Source organism: Haliotis rufescens, unplaced genomic scaffold (assembly GCF_023055435.1).
Source record: "Haliotis rufescens isolate VD_foot unplaced genomic scaffold, xgHalRufe1.0.p SCAF_1, whole genome shotgun sequence".
Classification (NCBI taxonomy): Eukaryota; Metazoa; Mollusca; class Gastropoda; order Lepetellida; family Haliotidae; genus Haliotis; species Haliotis rufescens.
The window spans coordinates 2638958-2652053 of NW_025963779.1; the positions used below are offsets into that span (position 1 = coordinate 2638958).

The 13096-nt window shown below is 40.7% G+C and overlaps 1 protein-coding gene across 5 annotated transcripts in view; it reads right to left on the reverse strand.

The window, feature by feature from the left end:
* The window catches only part of LOC124147032 (zwei Ig domain protein zig-8-like), a 148070-nt gene that overhangs the window by 100015 nt on the left and 34959 nt on the right, over nucleotides 1-13096 (reverse strand). Inside the window, exon 1 of one of the 5 annotated variants that reach the window (XM_046517635.2) lies at nucleotides 11569-11631. The exons of the other annotated variants lie outside the window; for them this stretch is intronic. The gene's annotated coding sequence lies outside the window, so the exon portion shown is untranslated. Of the gene's footprint in view, nucleotides 1-11568; nucleotides 11632-13096 lie in introns of those variants that run through there. 5 annotated transcript variants of the gene reach the window in all.

Sequence of the window (13096 nt, forward strand, 5' to 3'; positions counted from 1 at the left end):
AGGGCACACCAAAAATGGGCTTCACGCATTGTACCCATGGGGAATCAAACTAGGACCTTTGGCGTGATGAGCTTACACTTGAACCACTATCCCCTTGTAAGTATTAGGGGCAGCAGCAGCAGCAGTAATAGTAGCAGTAGAACCGCCAGCTCCAGAAAGAGAAGAAGTAGTTGCAGGAGTAGCAGGAGCAGCATCTAGTAACTAAGTCGCACCAATAGTACCTCGGGTACTTGTAGTTAAATTAGTAACACATGTGTATATGCTAAAGCCATGTCACACATCTCTACTGCTATGAGGCGTGTGTGACTCAATGCATCACCATCGCCGTGCTTCATGCCTCAGTGTATTTATCTGCCTCAATGCGTGTATGCCTCAATGCATCTCTGTCGCTATGCTTTCATGGTTCCATGCCGTTGTGTTATTATGCCTCTATGCTTCTATGATTGTATAACTGCACGACTCACAGTACCGTCCGCGTGTACAGTCTCGCCTTGTACGATGCACCGGATTCCTGCCACTCCTTCACCTTTGCGATCCATGACACCTTGAACTCCTGATAATTGATAATCGTTGTCCATTGACAGAGTAAGTTAATAATATCAGGACTCAATCGTGAGTCTATAAATGTGTGTACCCATGAATACATGGCGGTGTCCATTGATTCACAAGCAAGTAAGGTACTTCCTTGTCCTGACACCTGGTCGCTAACAGACACCGAAACATAATCGGTATCTGCACAAGCATGTAACAACCGTTAAATTATTCACCGCGGAAATTGCAGTTATGTGTTTAACATGACAGTAAGCACTGGAAATGCAGACAGATGGAAAATTGAACATAGCGAGGTATTAATCCTTTGGTCGATTTTTGTCACTTAGTTTCTAATGAATCCCAAATGACGCTCTGAAACTAATCGATTGGTTAGTTTCAGAGTAATTCCTCATATCGATCAGGAAATATTTAGCAAATTTTCGCAATTTTTCATAATGAAAGCTATTCGCTTTCCTTTGGATGCACTATTTCGAAGGCAACACCTGTGTGTTGATATAAAGCCCCGTTAATGTCAATTGATAATATTGAAAGCCAAGTATCGAATATGGGCTACAGATGTCACTGGTTAGCAGTTCACTCTCGTACATTACAACTGGAACACATTAAAACATCACATTAAATTCAAATGAGTATTTGCAAGTATTGCGCCATTGGCCGGTGTCATGCCTATAGTAACACTTGCTGTCGCATGCCGAACATTGATCACAACTTGGACAAATCTCAAACGCACACATGCAGCTTAACATCATGTTTGTTGCGCCCATCTCCGAGGTTAATGCGCAAAGTTCACAAGAACAGGAATTAAGATGCCACTGCCGTATATACAAACGGTTATTCACTTGACAACCTACAACAAAACTAATTCGATGTGACGTTTAAGCCTTGCAGTGAGCCTTCTAGAAAACACATGCCATCTTATAATCAGCCTCTAACCTTAATCTGAGTGGATGTTGTCAACTTTTATGAACAAAGTGTCTATCAGACCTTTGCAGCATGTGATATTTATTGTCCAACCTTTAGGAACAATATATAAAGCATTCTCCGGCATTGTAGGGCGTATATAACGCTATCAGATGAAAGCGTAGGGATATATTTAACTTGAACTGCGCAATTACCTTGATATTACTTTGACGGTAATAAAGGAAAAATAGTCCCTGATTAATAGATTTTTAAACATAAAGTTCACATATGCCGTCGTTATTCAGCGTGGTGTAAAATGTAAAAGACAATAAATTCTAAATTTATTGTCACAATTTTTTTAATGAATTTGATAATTTACAGATTTTGTCACATAACAGGCACTAAAATGATACTTTCACTAGATGTAAATTAGTTGCGTTGTGGTGGGGTGAAGTGTTTCGCTCATGTCAAGGCAATAACCATTCTCATCTCACGTGGGTTTAAAGCGAGTGCCTTATCAACACGCTAAGGCGATTACAAGAACTAAACAACGGTACGGAGACAGAGGTTCACTTTGTAACAATGCGCCATTAAAACATAATGATAATAGAAACACGCCGGACGATAAGCCGAACCAGACAACACCCTGCTTCATAGCAGTGTATATTTGGTGCACATTTGTCACATTTTAAGGCACAGTTGTAACAGTAACGTGAACAATCTTCATTTGAATATCCAGTGTAGCTTCCTTCAACTCTTTCTTTAGACGATCATGTAGGGAGCACGTTACATTACTCGCTGATTGACAACCCAACTCCCCTGTGCGCCTGATTGATTGACTGTCTATTTATTAGTCCTTAAGTATTCTGATGTTGTGTCACTTTTCTTACACTCAACGGTCGTTCCATGTGCAAGAAACCGTGTCACTTGTAATATCTCTGTCATGTTGATGGGAGTTTGAGCGATATGAACTAAAGTAGGTTGCAGTTATAGTTGGTTTTATTTATTCATGATCTATAGTGATCTACATGTATAATTGTACATTTTCAGCTGATTTGTGGCGGGTTTTTAAATCAACTACCATGTCATTTCATAAAATTAATAATGCCAGACTTTTGGGAAAGTGACACAATTAATTATCTCTCATGTTGAAACTTAGAATTTAATGGCGCCACACGAGCCGACAATGTTCTACATCCCAACAGCTGCAGATGTGGAGGACGAATGCACACCGACAACAGTGCAAATGCCAATGGGTGGATCAGTTACACATCCCCAATGTGTTACATATTCCATGTGTTACAGAACAGATCCATATGGACCCAATTAATTTCTCTCAGTACACAATAAAATATGTTCCGGTGTATTCGTTACCACTAAGGAACAATAACCCACGACATGCGATATGTTGGGTAATGTGTTGTTCTTGCAAGTCAATGTTGTGTAAACGGGTTAGGAGCTTGTCTATTCATAGCACCCATAAACATTTAACGTAGGACCTGATACGGTAATTATCACTACAATCAGGAACAAAATCGCTATAGGTCAAATCCAAAGGTTGTTATATATATTAGCTTGTTCCTTCAGTGCAGCATGAGCAGTACACACGCACAGTGCTGATGCATAATCTCATAGCATGCAAGGGGGATATCTCGAACTGCAGGAGAGCGGTTTATGGCTTTCTCACTGTCTAGAGGCTTGAAGGTAGTATCACGAGACTTCCCCTTTCTAGTGTAGGAAATTTATGAAAGTCATCAACTTTAGGGAAATAACCTGCTCATTTATTCCGCATTCACCTATTCCTCGGTAGAGTTACGTGTTGGGGTCTGGCTGTTCTCGTTGGCTGGGTTCCTACAAATCCCAGGTAGAGCTGGTTCAAGTGTACAGGAGGAAAGTCAGTATCACCGTAGTTAGCTAAGGGGTTACACATGCCACGCCCATTTTCACCACGTGTATACCATGTTCACGATACCCTTGGCTCAATATTAATAGCACTCTCAATCGTGTTATCAGCAGAAGAATACTCCAGGACGAACATATGATCAACATTATCATGATACACACACATTACGGCCTGACCTGTGGCTCTACAGTTTGGTCTTGTAAAGATGTTTTCATCAATCCGATTGCAAACTCTAACCCATAGTTCTATTATTATTATTACTATTATTATTATTATTATTTACAGATTAAAATAAAAAATGCAGCAAAGAGGGTTTGGGTGATCCTGGCACAGTCAGGCTGGTTAGGCTCATCATCAGCCCAGGGCCCTTGCCCCCTCTACACGCAGCCCAGACAGCGAATGGGACTTTTCCCACGAAGGGCTGCCTAGTCAAACCCACCCAGAACTTTTCGGGGAATTTGAAGACTCCCCAACACTGCATCCTTCTGCATTACCCAGATTGTCAGAAGGGCTGTATTCCTGGTAGCAAACCCGGGTACTCTCCAAATGTCAGTCAACAGATTGGGAGGTACCAAACCTAAGGCACAAAGAACAATGGGGAGTCGGAAAACGTGGTACTTGGGATGCAAGCGTGACATATATAAAACGAGATATTTGCCATGATTTTCCTCAATCTTGTCAATCACATAAGTGTTAAAAGGGACAGTAAATTTAATTATACAAATGATATCATTGGATTTATCACAAAGGACAAGATCAGGTTTGTTGGCCTGGATTTGTCTGAAGCTATATAATAGCCTATTCTAAAGAATTTTGTATTTATCATTTTCCATGACGCCTCTACATATTTTGCATCGTACCATGGATGGACCTTTGTGTCAAAACCAAAAGCATGGCGAAGACGGTAACAAAATAATCGAGCCACTCCACCATGCCGCTTAAGATACTGTGTTTGTGCCAAAGATGGGCATCCACTGACAATGTGTTGGACAGTCTCATAAAATACATTATCTACATTTCATCCCCCTTTACTTACATTTATAATTACATTTTGTGAAGCATTTATGGATGTTTTATTCCTATCTTAAGTGCACCTGTACTTATGTACACACACATTCACTGCAGATAACTGCAGATACAGCTTAATTGTATCATCCAAACCTTCTATTTGTAAAAGGACTTGTTTGTAAAGGCTGTTTGCAAACTTAAGACGGACCTATTATTCGAACGGTATCGCTTTCAGTTAACTATTCTACACGTGTTCAGTTTGAATGCGTATATCCTTCTGTAAATGTGACAAAATCTAATTGTGTGTACCAATTCCCCGTATCTATACAATCAGTTATACAAAGTGTCCCGTGTGTGTTGTAGATTCCTCACATACCCTATATACCTAAGCAAGACGCATGTATAAATAATATTCTGCCTTCAGCACTTTAGAATATATAACATAAAACACTAAGCTCAACCCATTACAAGTTGATAAATCATTTTATATTTAGCTTTGTGTCATAAACCTTGTGTAAGATAAAGACGTCTATGCCAGATTGGTGAAATTGCATCACCCTCGTCACCGGCCGTGAGATAAATACCAACAGTAAATAACTTCTTGTCACACAGAATACGTTACATTTTTGAACAGGTTTTCAAACACCCCATAAATAACGCAGGCTATCTACATTTATACACCTAAATTCAGATAATAGTAAAACTTCAAGTCATTCCACAGTTTAACTCTAGACTTCGCCGCTACACGCAATCCCCACGCGATAATACGACTGACAACTGCAGAGAGTTAAGTGCGTGATTCGAATATAGCAAGGTGAAACTGTAGCCAAATAAGATACGTATTTGTTTCCAAATGTTTTTCTCATCACCAGTCCGTAAAAAATGGATATGTCTCTCCGCCGACTTGAGAGGCTACACGTATTTTGTGTGTTTTTCAACCCGAAATTAGAAGGATGATGTATTTATTTATCGTGTTGCTCTAAGTGTGAATTTATTAACATTCTTTTGTTGCTTAGCGACGGATCATGAACGAGAAGAACAGATACGAAATGCATGTAAAGAAAACAACACTGTTGTGATGACATTCATCGAACAATGATGCCGGCACGAACATAGTTTCTCATGTAAAGTAGAACAAGCAGCTACAGTCAGGTCTTAATATCCTGAAATAACCTATCACCCAGGTCGTGTGGTATTGAGGGAACTTGTAAGGCTACACGGCTCCTTCCAGTCAGCAAAGCGACGGTTGCGTACAATAGTTTCAATACCCATAGCTCTGGGGAACCCTAACATTCCTGTTTAGGGTTGGCTGTGTGTTATAAATCTATTGTATTTTAGTATGTCTCAAGAAAGTTTTATATATCTATATCTGGAGGTTTTACATACACACAAAGACAGACACAGGGTCACAAAGGCGCTCACACAAGCTATCTCCTTATGATATGTCAAAGTGTTCACTGCGAGATTGTCCAGAATGAATTTTATGATAGTACATTTGTTCATTACACAACATACAACGGAAAATATAATCGCTCTAACTCTAGTGTGCACACTGTATACAGCTAGCAACAGATGAGCCCATTTCCTCTAGTAAATACGTCCCACCACCGACTATATCCTCCACAGTGTGGACAAACAGCGTGTGAATATTATCTCGACAGCATACCGTCTGGGTGTTTGCTGCACCCAACTTAATGCATCGCCAGAAATGTTCGCACCATCGTCTCATGTGTCTAAAGTTTGGGCGGGCAGACAAAACTACCACCTTGCGCTGTTGACCTCAGAAGTCCAGTCGTACTGAGCAATAGACTGGCCAAGCTGTCGGGAGGAACGATATGGTGTACTCTCAAGGTGGAAACAGACAGACGTCTTTGGTCAATAGCAGCACTCCACCAAAGTTGTTCCCGAGGACACTTGTAAGGATTCACACATACGATCCCATAGAGGTGGCCAATTAGTGAATAGACTAGGATATTTACAGCATTAGTAATTAATTAATCCGGCAATGTGTAAGTTAGGCAAGTGGCCAATGGACCATTGAAAGATCCCAGACATGGGAGTGGTAGATCTGTTGGGGCTGTAGAGTACCCAGGACGACTAAAATGAAATAGAGAGGGACAGCTACTTATACTCCAGGAAGCTTATAAGACAGCACTGGGTTGAGCCCGCTACTTAATTATACACAGACAGGGGCGGTCGGGTCAAATGTGAGCTCAAATTACCGTGTGAGTTCATTAACGTTCCCACTCAAGATGTGTTATACCTTAAGGCACCATTAGAGACGCAAACAGAACTCCGAACGTTCCTTCTTTAACTCAAGGAACAGCAAGATTCATAGTAGTTTTCCTTGTATCATCAGTTTCAGGGAGTTTTGTATTTACGCCCTCAAGCGCGGTACCCCCGAAATAGTTTAGTTTTGTTTCACCAGTTTTCTTCGCCCATGTGAAAGTTTCGTGGTAGGTTGTACAGCACAAACTAGATAAAAGATGTCTGCATCTACAAACCCGATTATCAAAATCATTGGATTGGTAAAGCTAATGAAAGCAAATTCTTCTACTGGACTCGGAGACGCAACTGACTACTGTCATACACGAATATGTACAGCCTGACCTTGAACTTCAAGTTCCAGGCAAAACGCAACATTGGTTACAGCACAATTACATTAACGTGTAGTCTGCATATACATTCACATTTGTATGAATTCCACAGATGATGTCAGGGTTACACCACTTGGCCTACTATGTCCCTACTATCATTTAAACAGTGAATTGTGGACACTGATCGTTGAAATTATTCTCGAACACCTGGTGTCATGATATTCGGTGATCCATTCATATTATTTTCACCACAATTTTACCCTTTGCGTCCAATGGAATATGTTTCGGAGGGTAATCGTGACTGGTTATTCGGTGCTGACGTTTCATATGTATGTACAATTGTTGCACCAGCGACTGATAAAACGGGTTTTCACAGCATAACTCGAACCTTAAGGCGTTTAGTTCTACAAGGAAAGCTCCAATACATACGGGAGCTCCTCATAACCTACCCCGTGTTTCTACATCCGCATGGACGCCACGGTAGCTGGTCTGCAATGTCAGCCTGCAATACTAACCTCTGAAGGACCCCTGTACCCATCATTATGTCTGACAATGCTCTCAGTCCAGATACAATTTGATTCGCAAGTGATAGCCTTAGCAAATTAAGTGTGATATCGAATGACCATTCAATCTCTGCCGTCTATCAAAACGATATTCCGAGGCAGTATCAGTTCAGATTGGCAGTATCCATTTGTCCAGTTATGGTACCATACACGTCTAACGTGCACTGACCGACTCCAATGAATGAATTATGTATGGTGTCACTATTTGTAAACTGTAATCAGGAAGAATGCGTCTACAACTTACAGCCATAAATCGCATTAATCCCTGGTCATCTGACTAGTATGTGAGACAGGACACGGCGGACTAGTCGGGCAAGGCCATTGCCAGTCATGGAACCATATTTGCTCTTTTCAGCTATAATAAGGTCTCATTGTAGATGAGGTACAATGGCAGGAATTATTTGCATGATGAGTTAGTTATTAAGTAAATGTTCTATTTGCAAGTATTTTGCAATTGATATTGGCGGGTAAACAGACAAACAAGTACACTGAAAGCGTGCAATCACAAGACCAGAAGGAGGACATATTCATATAGTACTCTGCATGTCTACAGTATGCCCATCTAATGATGTAATGATACGGTTTTCTTTCACTTAAACCACTTTTAACTGAACGCATTCAGTAAAGAATAAAGGTATTCCTGCAGCATTAACTAGGGTCAGCTGTTGGGCATCAGAGTCATTTGAAGAACTCATGTCGCATACTTAAGTACGGGCAGATGAAATAACCTCGGTAGATCCAATGATTTACGAGTCCACTTACGCAAAAATGCACTCCAATCACAAAACAATCCTATTTAACCAGAAACAAATGCCTCTCTGATCTCATGTCATTAAACTATCTTTTTCCTCTGACAGCACCGATTGCGCTGCCACTCTCCAACGACGTCGCTTGTTGCGGCATCGTCGTTGAGGGTAGAGACAAACTGTCCCTGCATGATGGACTTAGAATGTCTTGGACGTCATTGAAACCGGGGTTAAAACAAATTGCCAGCTGACAAAAAATTAGAAAATAGAAAACAACGCAAGGCATATTACGTCCAACTGTCTTAACAAACGATCAATGAAGTTGTTATTGTTTGTTGGAGTTAAGTCTTGTTTTGATTCAAGAGGGAAAGGGAAACTGACGTTTACGAAGACGTGCCCCGGAATGAAGAAACTCAATCCGTTAGTGGGCAGAAACTGAGGCTGAAGACTACTTTACCACCATTTCTTTATCTCAGATTGATCTCATTGCTGTGTTGGAGGCTGGCGAGGTATCGCGTCAGTTTCCGCCCATTTAATCACAGTTCCAACCCTCGATTTCTCCAGTTCATGAGAATGCACTTATTGTTTTATCATGAACATGACATAGACCAAACATCAACACTCCAAATATAACAACCATCAGACCAGTCACCCAAGCAGTTATTTCAGATTTTTATAAATGGATACGCTGATGCACTTCACCATGGAGGAAGTTTGTGACATGTAATCGCTGCTGTGTAAAATGCCTACGGTATCAATCTATTAAACATATAAATGTGACATCTTGAACGTTAAAGACAAAAACGTATTCCAACAGGAGGATATATAATGTGTTTATACATCTTTACACACGTGGTTCCCCTAAAGCATGCCCTACCGAATAGGTTTAGGATATTTAAATATAAGTGAGAGACACCGTACACACAGCACGACTCAGTGGATTGTGATGTACACCGTTCTGAACAGCACTTCATTATATCACGGCGCTTAAGCTTAACGGTAGACTAACACTTAGGCAATGAAAACATGTCTTTAAAATATGTTTTTAATTCTTCGAAAGAACCTTTCCTCTTCTGCTGTTTTCATATGTGGAATAAAGCAAACTAGATTTGGTTAGTTTGATCTAGGCTTGCCTAGGCTTTCAGTAAAAAAATACCTCATGGTGCAGAACTAGCTTTATGATTCAGAAACGTTTACTAGTTTGGAGAACCCAGAGTGATTCAGAAATGTTTACAAGTTGGGTGAACCCAGAGTGATTCAGAAATGTTTACTAGTTGGGTGAACCCGGAGTGATTCAGAAATGTTTACAAGTTGGGTGAACCCAGAGTGATTCAGAAATGTTTACTAGTTTGGAGAACCCAGAGTGATTCAGAAATGTTTACAAGTTGGGTGAACCCAGAGTGATTCAGAAATGTTTACAAGTTGGGTGAACCCGGAGTGATTCAGAAACGTTTACAAGTTGGGTGAACCCAGAGTGATTGAGAAACGTTTACAAGTTGGGTGAACCCGGAGTGATTCAGAAACGTTTACAAGATGGGTGAACCGGAGTGATTCAGAAACGTTTACTAGTTGGGTGAACCCAGAGTGATTCAGAAACGTTTAAAAGTTGGGTGAACCGGGAGTGATTCAGAAATGTTTACAAGTTGGGTGAACCCGGAGTGATTGAGAAACGTTTACAAGTTGGGTGAACCGGGAGTGATTCAGAAACGTTTACTAGTTGGGTGAACCCAGAGTGATTCAGAAACGTTTACTAGTTGGGTGAACCCGGAGTGATTCAGAAACGTTTACTAGTTGGGTGAACCCGGAGTGATTCAGAAATGTTTACTAGTTGGGTGAACCCGGAGTGATTCAGAAATGTTTACTAGTTTGGTGAAACCAACCGGGGTGGTTATGGTGCTGACAAGCGTTGCGGGCGAATCTGGAACTCGAACACATGATAACAGAACGCCGTGGAACAAGTGTGTCATGTAGTATATGTTCAGTACAAGGAAGGAAATGAATTCGCTCATTCTACATGCAGGCTTGTATTGTCATCTTAACCAGCCGGAATGCAAATATGTGAAGCCCTTTTTTTGTGTGTTTTGAAAATGAATTAGATTTCTTCTGCTATGAGTCTCCCAAACTTAATTACACATAAAATAATGCTGTGGCATCCTTCACACGATACATAAATAGTTCCTCTTCATCAGTTATATTTCCATAACTTGATATTCGGGCGTTTTGAAGCTGAAAAACACATTTATTCAGTGGAAATCTGACATTAGACATATGTCTTATGTACGAACCAGTTTCCTATTTTGACAGGAGATACCGTATTATTTATATATACATGCTATTCTCAGACCAGACATTTATTTTTTGTGGCAGTTCAATTTCGTGGACTAAAAGCTTTAATGTTTTGTGTTATTAAATCTGGACGATCTGACCACAGTAATGATAACTGGTAATTTCATATTTGCTAATCTGAATTATTAGTAACCAGGAACGAAACATTTGGACTCAGTGAGTGAGTATGGTTTTCCGCCGCTGTTAGCAAATCTCCAGCAATATCACGGCGGGGGACACAAGAAATGGGCTTCACACATTGTACAGATGTCGGGAATCGAACCCGGGCCTTTGGCGTGACGAGCGAACGCTTTAACCACTAGGCTACCCGATGTGGATTCAAGCATATGTTAAGACTTAAGCACGTACGTTCGTATGCCATGGGGTTGATCATCTCAATGTTATTGATAACAATATTCCGGTTACTGTTCCTGTATGCCAGGCTGTTTCTGTCATCTGCCGTGTTTATAATTAGAACGATGTAGTTACCCAACCTGTTTCTCTGTTTTCAATACAACTTCGGGCTACGAAAATGTTGACATACGATTCTATCATCTAATTGTGCTTACGCACAGAAAGGTTAACCATATACATAATCCTTCATCACCTGATTCCACTATATATGTTCTTTGCAATAGTCGAAGGCAAATTACCGAATAATAGCTGCGTACACGCATAGCATGTTTAAAACCTGCAGGCATGTGCCCAGTCTTCATCAATCAGTTAGTGGGCTCTTGTAAGGTCAAACAAAAATCTGACTCGAGCTTCATGTACATTCCAAAGAACAATTAATCCACAAAAATATCGTCTTCTGTTACCGCTTACCCAGTATTGAACGTTAATGGTTGGCTAACTTGTTACTAAAATGAATCGTCATATCAGGTAATATATGAGTACATGATATAATATGCTTCCTTATGCAGCAAATGGATCATATTTTAAATCGATAGTTATACATATATAAGAACACTTACCTCAGTAGCACACTCTGAGGTGAATCACGACCATCGTTCCAGCCACCCACAGCCAAACTAACTCCCAAGCTAGAAATAACACGAGCGTCATTTTTATGTTAATTGACACAATTGTTTTTGCAATTGAATCACGTAATTATATAAGCGCTGTGATATGGCCATCAACGTAGTCAGTGAGAGCTGAAAAAGCTTAAATGGCAGGAATTCGATTTACAGTGTATCCCGAAGTGCCAATATTTAATTTAGCAATCATGACGCAAAAAAAACAGTTCGCTCATGCTTTTCGTGTAACTGTAGACACTGAAGTGGCGCTGTTTTGTTTTCCGACAAAGGATGCGGCAAAATATGGATCCATTTCTATTTGGAAGAATAGACATTGTACAGTCGATGGAAATAATATCAAATTGAACAAACACTCAAAACATCAAAGGCGATTAATTACGACATAATGTTTGCACGGATCTTGACCACAATGCTGACGTTGTGATTTATGGCGCATTGGCTTCGAACACAATCGGAATGACTAAGTCTTTAGGCATGGTGTTAATGAAATGGGCCCATGCCTTCGGAGTCCATTATGGCGTGCCTGAAACCCACACAGTACATTACATTTGGAAGTTGATTCGTAGTCCCACTGCCGGTCGGCTGCCGTTGTCATGTTTACATGTGATATTCTGTTTATCTTGCACCATCACATAATATTATATTTCAAACCAACGAAGATCAATGACGAATGCTCACTTGCAACGTTTTCAAACCGTTGAAACCTGAATCGATTTCTTACAAGACATAATGGATGTAATTACCTTGAACTCATGTATATGTCATGATCAAGTGTAGGTACGACAGTAATACATAAATCATGAAGTGATTCATTTAGGTGATATGTCATTAAAACGTCACAGCCAGCAGTGAGGAATTCCAACCTATATCAGTTCCATGCTAGGATATCTTCAAATATTGTTGTCTCCGTCTAAGTCCCCCAACTAACTGGTGGGTGTAATCTGTGAACGTCGGTGATACAATGTAGCCCCGAGCATAAGGCTGTGGTATGAACTCCCATGATCACTGCTGCTTGCAGGATATCAGCGACTGAAGGACAAGACGGGATCCACGCGACCGTCTGAATCAGATACGCCATGACTGATGATCATGCCACACCGTCAGAACACGATGCGAAAACGATTCAGCATCTTCTCACAAGCTTCTTCCGTAGGTACCCTCTCTATTAATGCCCTAGGTACCCTCCCCATTGTTACTATGTACCATCCTCATTGATACCTTAGGTACCCTCCCTATTGATACTGTAGGGGCCCTCCCTATTGATACCTTAGGTACCCTTCCTATTGATACTGTAGGTACCCTTCCTATTGATACCGTAGGTACCCTTCCTATTGATACCGTAGGTACCCTTCTTTTTGATACTGTAGGTACCCTTCCTATTGATACCGTAGGTACCCTTCCTATTGATACCGTAGGGGCCCTCCCTATTGATACCGTAGGTACCCTCCCTATTGATACCGTAGGT